The sequence below is a fragment of the Lactuca serriola genome, chromosome 9, assembly GCF_051521515.1.
Source record: "Lactuca serriola cultivar US96UC23 chromosome 9, Lser_US96UC23_V15, whole genome shotgun sequence".
NCBI classification, from domain to species: Eukaryota; Viridiplantae; Streptophyta; class Magnoliopsida; order Asterales; family Asteraceae; genus Lactuca; species Lactuca serriola.
This window is the reverse complement of record NC_136416.1, coordinates 128,302,636-128,314,749: the sequence shown is the minus strand read 5'-3', so window position 1 is coordinate 128,314,749 and position 12,114 is coordinate 128,302,636. Positions and strand designations below refer to the sequence as shown.

The window sequence follows — 12,114 nt, the reverse complement described above, 5'->3', positions numbered from 1 at the left end:
GGGGAATGACTCGGCGAGTCAGGGAGAGTCAGGGGTCTGAGTTCAATTTGGAACTCGCCGAGTTGTTCTTGAGACTCGGCGAGTTGAGTCGAGGTGGCCCCGCGATTCATGCCAGGTGGAACTCGTCGAGTTAAGGGAAATACTCGATGTGCCAAGAGAGAATCTAAGAGAGTCAGTGGACACATGTAGACTCGCCTAGTCGCCCTTGTGCACTTGCCGAGTCGGGTCAAGTTTGACCGTTGACCTTGTTGACTTTTAGGGTTAAGTATTGTTGTATTTATGAGAGTATTACTTTGTGTGATTAGGTGGAGGCTAGATCACATTTCTTCCGAGATAGATACTTATCGAGACCGCGAGGTGAGTCTTCTCACTATACGTTACCTAGAGTGGTACTATGCGATGACCAGAGGGTCTTATGTGTTATGTATGAGATTATGTGCTATGTGATATTTGTGTGTTGTATGATGATATAGACCGGACCGGAGGGTCCAACGAGCTATGACCGGACCTAAGGGTCCAACGAGCTACGGGACTGGAGGGTCTCGCTGAGACACATCGACCAGAGGGTCATATTATAGCCTCGAGTGGCGTATGTGTTGTATGTGGTATTTTGGGGAACTCACTAAGCATTCATGCTTACAGTTGTTGTGTTATGTGTTTCAGGTACCAGTGATGAGCGCGGGAAGGCGCCGACATGATTCGTACACACTTGAGGAGTTTATGTTTTGGATTCCGAGGAGATGTTTTTGTGATAAATACATTTGATACAATATGTTTGGTGTTATTTTGTGAGTAAATGAATGTTTTAAAAGTGAAAAATTGTTTTGAAAATTTACGTTGTTACACTCATGTTGTTCCCTAGACTACGAATACACCAGGATCGATGAAAACGATCATTGAACGATCTAACATAGGTCTACACACCCAGTTCATGAGATCCATGAACAGCGTCAGCGCGTTGGTGAGCCCAAAATGCATCACCACAAACTCGTAGTGCCCATAGCGGGTTCGGAAGGCCGTTTTCTGGATGTCTTCCTCTTGAACCCTCATCTGGTAATACCCATACCTCAAATCAATCTTGGAGAACCATGACGCTCCCTGCAGCTGGTCAAAAAGGCCATCGATCCTTGGCAATGGATAACAATTCTTCATTGTCAACTTGTTCAGCTCTCTATAATCAATGCACATACGGTGCGATATGTCCTTCTTCCTGACGAAAATGATCGGAGCCCCCCATGGAGAGTTGGTTGGTCTAATAAACCCCTTTCCCAACAGCTCCTACAGCTGAGAGGATAATTATTGCATCTTGGGAGGTGCAAGACGGTATAGTGCCTTGGCGATCGGTGCCACACCCGGAATCAAATCAATTCGGAACTCCACCCGCCTCTCAGGGGGCACACCCAATAATTCCTCAGGGAAAACATCGGGTAAATTACATACCACCGAAACATCAGATACAAAAGTTGACCCCTTCTCCTTAGCTCGAGTGTGCACCACATAAGCCAGGAAACCCGCATACCCATGTTGAAAACTCTGCCTTAAACTGGTGGCAGAATAGAAGGTTGATCCTGATCTAGTACCCTGACTGTAGATGGTCAGTACTCCCCCACTAGGATCTCTGATGGTAACCAATTAACGCTCATAATCGATAAGATCCCCAAATTGGCTCAACCAATCCATGCCGACAATAACACTGACATCCCCAATTGGGATAGGGATGAGATCAATCTGATAGCCTATACCAAAAATCTCAAACGAATAGTCCCGGTGAATCTTTGAAGCTGATACAGAGTGCTCATCCAGAATTGAGACCCTCAGAGGTCGACTCAAGGCCTCCAGTGGAATGCTAAAACTGCAACTAAAAGATAACAACACAAAAGACTGACTCGCACCCAAGTCAAAAAGCACAAGTGCAGGAACAAAGTTTACAAGAAATGTACCTATACAATTAACAATATAAGAAACATAAACAAAAAAAACAAAATATAAAGAGTACATACCAGCTACGAGATCTGGAGCTGCATGGGCCTCCTCTACTATCAGCTGAAATGCTCTGCCTCGAGCCCTCGATGCCTCGGCTTTTCCCTGCCAACCATTGGTGATATGAAAAACTGCTGAGGGGGGCACCTGAACCGCCCTGGATGCAAGCTGAGGACAATTGGCCTTCAAATGGCCCATCTAATTGCAATTGAAACATACCTGAAATCCCTTGGGGCGCTCCCTAGCCATATGCCCCTCCTTGCCACATAGATAGCAAGTTGACTCGGACCGACATGGCCTGCTTAGTCACCAGCTATGACAGCACTGGTCTCCAGTCCTTACCCTAAGCCTCTATCTCCTCTTTAACTTGAGTCTCCAGCTTGATCTCCCTCATCCTGGCATTGGTCTGAAACTCAGCCAATGTGTTGTACGTGGTATTCACCACGAACTCCCTGATGTCCCTCCTCAGAACAATCAAATATCAGGCTACTCGAGCCTACTTAGTTGATACCTGCTCGGGGCAAAACAACGCCCTCTCATGAAACATCCTGGTGATCTCGATCACCGACTTTGTCCCCTGCTTGAGGGACAAGAACTTTTGGGCTAACCTCTCCCTCTCAACTGCAGGCATAAACTCATCTCTGAACATCGCAGTGAACCTCTCCCAAGTCATCGCAACATGCTCCGCAGGCGTGTAATCAGCGGTCGCAAATTTCCACCAGTCCTTCGCTCCCAAGCGAAGCAGGTTCAAGGTGAACCGAACCCTCAAATTCTCTGGACAGAAGCAAGTATAGAAACATCCCTCAACATTTGAGATCCATCTCATAGCAACAATCAGTTCCTGGGTCCCATCAAACTCAAGTGGCTTCGTGTTGGTGAACTCCCTGTACCATAATGAGTCACCCCCCTACGGTCTCGTAGCAGCAAGAGCTCCAATGGCTGCGGCAACAGCAACCTCGGTAATAGTGGCATAGCGTTCATCAAAAGTCTCAATCAGTGTGGTCTTGATAGACCCAAACATCTATGGAATAGCCCCTCTGATCACTGTGGCCACCTCTGCGGCAATCATACTACGATCATCATCGCTAGCTCTCGACCTCCTAGGGTCACTAGAGCCTGAACCTCGGGTAAACACCATACTGAAATGCATAAGAAATTTTTCGGCAACAAGTTATTAGCACATATAACAACACCCGCAACCACCTAGGTTCTTTAGTTCCTGTGGTTATTCCCCAAGTCGCATACGGATCTAGTGCTTCCAGTAGTATGGGCAAATACTACCTTCCACACCAACCTATATTCGTCCCGAATCATACCCACAAGTCCCAAAACTAACCCTCAACATAGCTGCTATAGACCCGCTCTACCGGCTCCTAAGAACCTCAATTCTTGTCTAGACACCATCTCTAGACTACGTCCCTCACTACTCTGGCTCATGAGATCTCTACTGCTCCTACTAATTACATCGTGTATGTCAATCATACATAGTACCAGACTCAATAGATATTCGAATAAATGACCTTGCCTCAATCCACATCCAAACAAGGAAAAAGGAAGAAAGACTAAACCAAGCATTTTAAGGCTATAAAATCCTATCTATGTACAACTATATGACATATGCCAAGTAATTAGTAAGACCAACTTCAAGCTCATGATAAGCGACTTCCTAGGCTAAGGCATTATAGAATGACAACACATCATAATAATTCTGCAAGATTCCTTAGCCTACACCTAATTAGCATGCAAATCTGACTGTTCATAACATAATAATTTTGCCCTGTATTTCTATAACATGATATTTTGGGAAACTACTGCTTGAGCGTTGGTCGATTTTACACACTATGAGTTTTTCTTTTGTAAAGGTCCTCCTTCTTGGTAATTTTCTTAAAAAAGTTTGATTTTAGAATCCCCCTAGGGTTTATCCAAATCCCTCAAACCAGGGCTCTGATACCAAATTGTAACAGCTCAAATTTTAGACCAATTTTTTTTTAAAGTTTCCAAAACATAATTCCACAAACAAAATTCAAGTACAAATCATCTCAAACCACAAGTATCAATGTTATCAGAGTACATAAACCATGTCTAAGTAATAAAATCCCAGTGCGTGTGTATAATCAAACCTTCGCCTTCCCGCGGTCCTGCGAAGTACCTACCACATATAATCTCAACAGCTGTAAGCATAAAGTTTAGTGAGTTCCCCAAGATATCACACATAACCCAACATAAAATAAACAGTTATGGGTTATCTACAACCCTGAGGCTACCAACAGTCCCCTGGAGCTAACAACATGCTCGGGAGGTTATCTGTAGTTCTCGATTGGCTAACAACATCCCAACATACATAACACATCATATCATAACACAACATATCATATCACAACATATCATAACACAACATATCATAACACATCATATCATAACAACAAGACCTAGTTGGTCATCATAATACAACTACCCTACCACACAGGCAAGAGTAGCTAATATTTAAGGTCCAAACCTCTCACGATTCCTAAAGTCCGCAATCAAGCCCATTAGGGTAAAAGGACCATATTACCCTTCTCTAAATCCGAAACCCTAGACTTTGACCAAAGGTCAAAGTCAAAACGGTCAACAAAAAGTCAACAGAAATCAACACCCAATGGGTACGCTAGGCGTACACTACAAATAAAATGACGTTTAGTGGCACAGAAAAAATGACACTAAAAACCAAAAAAGTGCCACTAAAGGCCCTCTCGACCATCAGCGACACAAAAAAAGTGCCACTAAAAACGATGCCACTAAAGGCTTTTAGTGGCACTTTTTTATTGTGTCGCTACAGCCCTTATAGGTTTTAGTGGCACTTTTTTATGCCACTAAAGCTCTTTTAGGTGTTGTTTGTTTTTTGCAAAAAGCTGCTTCATACCTCTTAATGTTGCGCGATGCAGCACACACACAACACGTTTAATCTCGAAGTTGTTTGTTTTTTAGAAGTCTTCAGAGTAAAAAACTTATGTGCGTGTTCTGTTTGGCACAACATTTATATTGCCTCTTTCAACCTCTGATTCTTGTTTTTTTCTTGCTAAATTCTTTATTATATGTTAATGAAATCTTATTTTACATTTTTTTCATTTTTTTTTTGTTTATTGTTGTTGGATTCTTTTTTTTCCTATTTTTTTATATTGAATAATGATAAGTTCTTGATGAAATATCATTATTTTTTGCTAAAATATCTTTATTTTTTGTTGAAATATCATTACTTTTTGTTGATATATCATAAATTCTTGTTGAAATATCATACATTATTAATTTTTTGGTATTAAAAAAAACTATTTTGGTTTATAAAATCAGTTAATTTTAATTTTCTAATATCTGCAACAGCATGTAGATGTTAAAAAAAAACAAACAAACTTCTTATTACAGTCTACAGCCGTTTGATCCACCTCTTCTACTGCATATGGTTGTAGAGATGGCCCGCAGACTTCATGAATTTTTACTTCAAAAAAAAAGCACCTTAGGTTTTGTGGCATTATTTTTATGCCACTATATAATTGCTAAAACTAAAAAAATATGTTTTTAATGGCATTTTTTACAAAAAAAAAATATTATATCTAAAAATTAGTTCCAATTTTTAAAAAAAAATGGAATATAAAATAATAAATGCAAAACACAAAACCATTTTTTAAATTAAAACTTAAGCTATATTACAACAATATTCTCTATATTTAAAACAAAAGTATCTTCCAAGGCATAATAAGTCTAAAATCTAAAAGCGTGCTAATAACTACTCAAAACATTAAACTATCAAAATAAATACTAGTTGAGGAAAAAACACCAAAGTTGACATGAAGATGAACTTTCTATAGTTGCTCCTCTTGTTTATCCAACTTACGAACAATTGCCTACAAATTGATCTTTGTTCACAGTCTATCATTGTCTATTTGTTGTGAGACAGCTTCATCAACCGTAAGACTTAGATCATATGCATGTGATTTAATAAACATTGCCAATGCATCCACATTTTCCCATGCTAAAAAATATCTATTGTTTTTTATAAAACTTGTTTCGGTAGGATGAATAATTGCAATGAAAGTTAAATATGTTAACAAATACACATAGAATAATAAAATAAATTTCAACAAAGTAGACCATTTTGTCATGTTTTTCATACAACAAAAATACTGTTTATGTAATAAATTACTGCCACAATGACCTTTTTTGTAAAAGATATTTAAGGGACAATTTATGTAACCTATCATATCAAATTTCTACAAGAAGGAAGATGGTTATATTTATCTGAAAATTACTCAACTCACAATAACTCACAATGTAGTTCTTAAGATACAAAAAGATAAGTAAGATGCAAACAAACACGATCCATTTAAGTTATCGTTATAACGTTTTCATAAAATAATAATAATTTTTTTTATAACATCTTAGATAAAAATACATGTAGGTCATACATAATTCTCTAGAATGAGAGGGGCATACTTGTCCAATAAAAGGAAATCTGAAATATGTACTCATATTGGCAATTCGTCTGAAAGGGAAAAAAAGGAAAAGGGAAGCATACAATAAGGAAGAGTGAACAAGAAAAGGGATGGTAATAGAAAGAGAGAACGTATGGTGGTGGTGGTATTTGTGCTCCCTTTTTTCTTGCTTGGAGGCTAGCCTAAAATTAGAGTTAACCAACCAAATAACAAGCATGATGTATATTGAAGTTACAATGACCATTTAAGCTATAAAAATTAGAGTTAACCAACCATATAATCTACTACTACATGAACCATTTATGCTACAATGCTACAAAAACTGTATAATTTCTGATTTCAACAATTCTTTTGATCCTAGTTTAACTTCATTAAAATATGATCAATATAACTTTGGTAATTTTGATAGGATTTAAATATGCAAAAGTTGGTTGCCAGTGATCATGTTTTAGCCTAAACTTCTTGTTTGTTTCTATGACTTCTTTTTTTAGAGTATTGCATTTTTTAGAAATTTATCCAAACATAGTAGTGTACTTTCACTGATTTTAGAAATCTATCCAAACATGGTAAATATTTCACAGCATGATGCCTTTATATGAGAAAAATTAAATGTACAATGATGCTATCCTTGCCTATATTTTCTAAATAATGATGTATTAGAAAGAAAAGAAAGAAAGAAAGAAATAATACTATAAATCTAAAGTCAGTTTTTTACCTGCGGCTTGACCTGGAAGATAGAACGAATTCTTGAGCATGGGCTTAAACAAGGGCTTCACATCTAAAATTTAATAATTAAGAAGAAATAGCATATTAGAACTCAAATAGGAAAATGGAGAACAACAAATTAGACGAGAAAGCTGGAAATCAGTTAAAAAGTTACACCTAATAGCATGTATTGCATTTTTCGGCGGTGCGGAGAGCGAGGGAGGGGGTGAATGGTGGAATTGCAGACATAATCTCTTCAGGCATTTCGTCAAGCAATTGTTGTGCATCTCTAAACAAACAAGATATTAAACTAATATTAAAAAATATTCTTGATGGGGAAAACCTATCATTGATTGTACGAGGATACAAAGGAGTTACGGAAAACTGAATGTGATTATGATTTGCATAGAAGAATTATTTGAGCATGATAAGCGAAAGTGGAATGAGGAAAACTTCATTATGTACCTGATATGGCGATGCTTGGGTAGAACACAACGGAAAGCAATGGTAGCAGGCAGCGGTGGCGAGTTGCGGAGGTTGAGCATTGGCGACTTGTGTAGGTTGAGTGACGACGATTTTAAGGCTACAGACATCACAATAGCGATGATGATGGAGATTTGGGATTTAAGGCGCAGGTGGAAAACAATGTGATTTTGAAGCGTGGGTGACTGGAGGTAACTAGAGGGTAATGGTGAAAATGAAATTTTTCAATAAGAGGGAAACAAAGTGTATAGCGGGATTTTGTAATGTTTGGGGAAAACATTTTCCCGCTAGGAACAAAGGTTTTCTAATTTTTGGGATGTTTTTCTCATACACAATTATTTGTTTTTATATCACGATTTTATTTATCAAATTACTATAATGGTTTATTTATTTTTTTTAATATTTTTATTAGAACTTAAATTAAATATAACATATTATCTAAGATTCATGATTTTCTCTTTTTAGTTTACTATAATGATTTAATTTCTTTTTTTTTAATAGTTTATTAGAATTTAAATTAAGTATAACATATTATTTATAAAAATTTCAGTGATACTATTTTTAGGTCAATAATTATAAAAAACATGTCATAAAAGTATTTAATGTCATTAAAAGTAGGTTATTAGTGTCATAAGTTAAAAAGTGTCATTGTATGTTAAAACTTATTGTGACACAAAACAAAAGTGCCACTAAAAGTAGGCTAGAGTGGCACAAAGGCAAACTGCCACTAAAACTTTTGTGCAACTAAATGTAATTTTATTTGTAGTGGTACAACCTCCAACGCGGGGCGTATAGTTGATCAAACGTTCGGCGGGGTTCAGCCAGGCTACGCTGCGCGTAGCCAGGAATACGTATGGCGTACTCATTCTGTTTCCCAATTTCCTTTTTAAATGTCTTAATCCGTTAAGACACTCATCATAACCTCATGTCTGACTAAAATAAGGTCCCTAAAGTCATAAAGTCGATAACTTTGAGCATTTGCATGGCTAAGGAGGACTAGAACTTCATTTCACCTCTTTCCAACTTGATTACTCATGCGTGGGACATAAATGATGATAAAGCAACCATTTTTATTCATCTATACACTCTAAAATGCAAGAAAGCACAACCAAAAATCTCTGGAAGGCCATAAACTCGAAAAAGTCCAAACTTGGGGACTAAAACTCATGAATCTTGCACCAAAAGAGATCTAAGAGAGTAACAACCAAGGTGAAAACTTTATACCTGGAAATGAAGCATAAAAGTGAATGTTTTGTAATCTTAAAGTTGCATAACACCTTCTTCTTCTTCCTCTAGCTTCCTTCTTCTACTACAAGGCCAAAGAACCACTCAAACTAGCAAAAACACACTGACAGGCACACACTTCGGGGTTTAGGGTTTTGGAGGGATTGAAGGTTCCTAAAGGTGGCCAGAAAGGAGGCCATCATATTCTTTATATAGGGACACAAGAGGTTTAGGGTTTTGCAATATGTGACTAGTACGCCCAACATACTAGGAGGATCCTGCGTTTTGCATGGCGCATGAGTATGCTGCGCGTACTCATGTGTACGCCCTACGTATCGACTGTCATCCTTCTCTTTTAAGGGACTAAAAGTGACAATGGTAGAAAAGATAGGAAAGGAATATTCATACCTCCATTAGGATGTTACAGATATAAAGACCGCAATAGAGGTCAGTTAACAAATAGGGAACAAGGATAAGTAATCAATAAACGAAGAAGAAGGTTGACTAGTAGCAGTCGGCTGGCAACAATATATTTTATAGTGAGAAATCTAGCAGAGGTAAGCAATCTGGTATATGAGATATTTTCGGTGAGCAAATCTTTTTTTTTTGGGCTGTTACGATGCTCCTTTTATTTAGGATTCTATAGTTTCTCACTGTACCTTAGAATAATTTCAACTTTTTTTTTTATAGCTTTTCTTTTCCTAATAAGTTTGTATCCTTGATTTACTATGACTCATTTTGATTTTTTCGATAATTTTCTTGATTATATTTTTAGTTGGTTTACTAATTTAGTAGTTATAGAATGAAATAATTAAATTCAAATAAGTTTTTGAGGTTTTTTTAAGTTAATTATCTAAATATGTTTTCAAGACTTCCCATAATAAATATCAAAGATGACCGGCCAAAAAGGTAGTGAAAAAAAATCAGATATATATATATATATATATACCATACATGTAACAAGTAAAAAATATCAGAAAGGTCATGATCCCCTAGTCCTATATATGTTCCGTTCCGCCCTCTTGTAATGAGAGTCGAACCTTAGACTACCCCCATTAGGGTAATTTGAGCAGTTCATCAATTTTTAATTAAAAATAAATGAGTTTTGGTGATCTAAGTCGAAGGAACGATCCATGCTCATAAAGGCTCGACACTTTTTAAAATCAAATACACCCACGTGTCCATCATTCACTAGTGAGGTTAAATAATTTTTTCTAATTAAATCTAGCTTTATTAATAACTATATTTTATTTTAAGTATAAAATTAAATAAATTATATCAAAATAGGTGACTTTACAAAATGATACCAACATTGATATTGTGTTGGATTGTTAATGGAAATAAAGATTGAGTTTTAATTGAGTTAAGGATACCAAAGAGGAAGAAATTAGTTTTATGATAAATAATTGAGTTGGATTGGATTGAATTGTGAATGAAAATACTCTTATATATTCCACTCAACCTCAGAAGCAAGCACATCACACTAATGCCGATGATAACGTATGTTACTAACTTATTTGTGGAATATAATTAACCTTTTTCTTAAATCATAATTTTGGAAAAGTTTAAAAAGTTTTGCAATCTTTTTTGCAGAATAAAAACATTTTCTTAAGCTAAAGTGTTTAGCGAAGTCCATTTTACAAAATATATAAAAACAGTCTTTTCACAAGACCTAGTTTTAAAAGATCTTACTTGAGATGCATATCATCACTTATTCACTTGTCACTTGTCCTGTTAATATGTATATATTAGACGTAAATATTACAATAATCAATGGTATGATTGTTTACATAATAATTTTTTGAATTTAATTTATTTTTTCGAAGGGTTTCAATTTTGGCCCAAAACATATATAAAATAAATGGCGAGAGATAAACGATAATGGGCAGAGAAGTGTAAAGATATTTTACAATTTACACAACAAAATCAGCAGTTGTTGAGATATGATCGACCCAGTAAAACCAGTTGTACCCGCTAACATATTCGACTTGTACCCTTTGATAAATTATTATTATTATTTTGTTACACCCCACCTTAAATTTATCAAATCGAGAAAATTCTTGTTTTTGTTGTAAAATAAGGGTGTTGACAGCAAATAATAAAAGAAAATCTTGTAAGATACGTAACCTGGAACCAAACTGACACCCACACATGAGACCACCCCCCATCTCTCTCTATCATCTCTTCCTTTTGTACCACATCCTACCCCACCTACTTGTACCTTCCGCTTTCTTCCTTGTACCACATACCATTTACTCAAGAATTTTCAACCGTCTGTCAATTTTTATGATTTTCTTTTCTTTTTACCGAACTTTTTTTTAAACCAAATGGTTTTTGGATACTAACACTCCTTACCTTTTCGGAAACCAAAAGTGTAACAACATAACTTTAAGTCGTGCTACAACAAAGTTTTTTAAGCCATGTAGGATTTTTGAAACCAAATGGTTAGATAAAAAGAATGATGGTATAAAGGTAAGGAGTGTTAGTATCCAAAAAGAACAGTTATTTTTAATAGGGTTAAAAGAAAAATAGAACCACCCAATCACAAACGTTTATCATCTTTTCTCTTTCACTCTCCTCTCGCTGCACAGGTGTGACGAGGCTTTCTTGGCGATGCTTCTAGCGACTTTGATGGAAATGGTTTTGGCGAGGATAGCGAGATGGAGGCGAGTCTCTAGCCACTCCCTCGAGCCTAAATCTGAATTTCATAAAACTGGTATCATCTATTCTTTTCTTCCATATTTTTAAGTATGTGGTTATTTTTTATATTTTATTTAAGAGAAATTAAATATACTTTTATTCAAGGTTCTAAATAAAGTAAGGCGTGACTTGGCGGCAATGTCAAGCCTCAAGCTTTTCCGAGCCTTGGCGAGACATGACGTTTGTAAGGCGTGACTTAAGGCATCAATTTTCTATATAAATAATATTTTTATATGTATTTTCAGTTATTATTCATTTTTATATACATATATGAGTTAAAACAGCGTTTTGGCAAAGCTTGGCAGCAGATGAAAGCCTTGGAGTCGTGGCATGCCATGGCGGCGGAGCCATGGCGAGCTTTTTAGAACCTTGCTTTTATTTATTCTTCTTACTCATATTTCTATTATTTTTAGATAGTTTATGACAAGTGCAATAAAATTTTATTAAATTTATTAAATATGTCAAATATCATAATCTTAAATGTGTAGTAAAACAGCTAGAAAAAATAAGTAGGAAGATATTTTATAATAATTGGTGGGACATCGGCAATGATAAA

The 12,114-nt window shown here is 36.3% G+C and overlaps 1 long non-coding RNA gene across 4 annotated transcripts; it reads right to left on the bottom strand.

Moving 5' to 3' along the window:
- Window positions 1-3,943: 3,943 nt before the first annotated feature.
- Window positions 3,944-7,880, bottom strand: LOC145077249 (uncharacterized). 4 transcript variants are annotated; one of them, XR_013693046.1, is made up of 4 exons: window positions 7,617-7,880; window positions 7,329-7,440; window positions 7,162-7,224; window positions 3,944-4,151 (listed from the first exon to the last, which is right to left on the bottom strand). It is a non-coding gene; the product is annotated as an uncharacterized LOC145077249 (long non-coding RNA). The 4 variants fall into 4 exon arrangements; XR_013693044.1 differs by having other exon boundaries at window positions 3,947-4,129; window positions 7,617-7,878; XR_013693045.1 differs by lacking the exon at window positions 3,944-4,151 and adding an exon at window positions 5,878-6,628.
- Window positions 7,881-12,114: the final 4,234 nt, after the last annotated feature.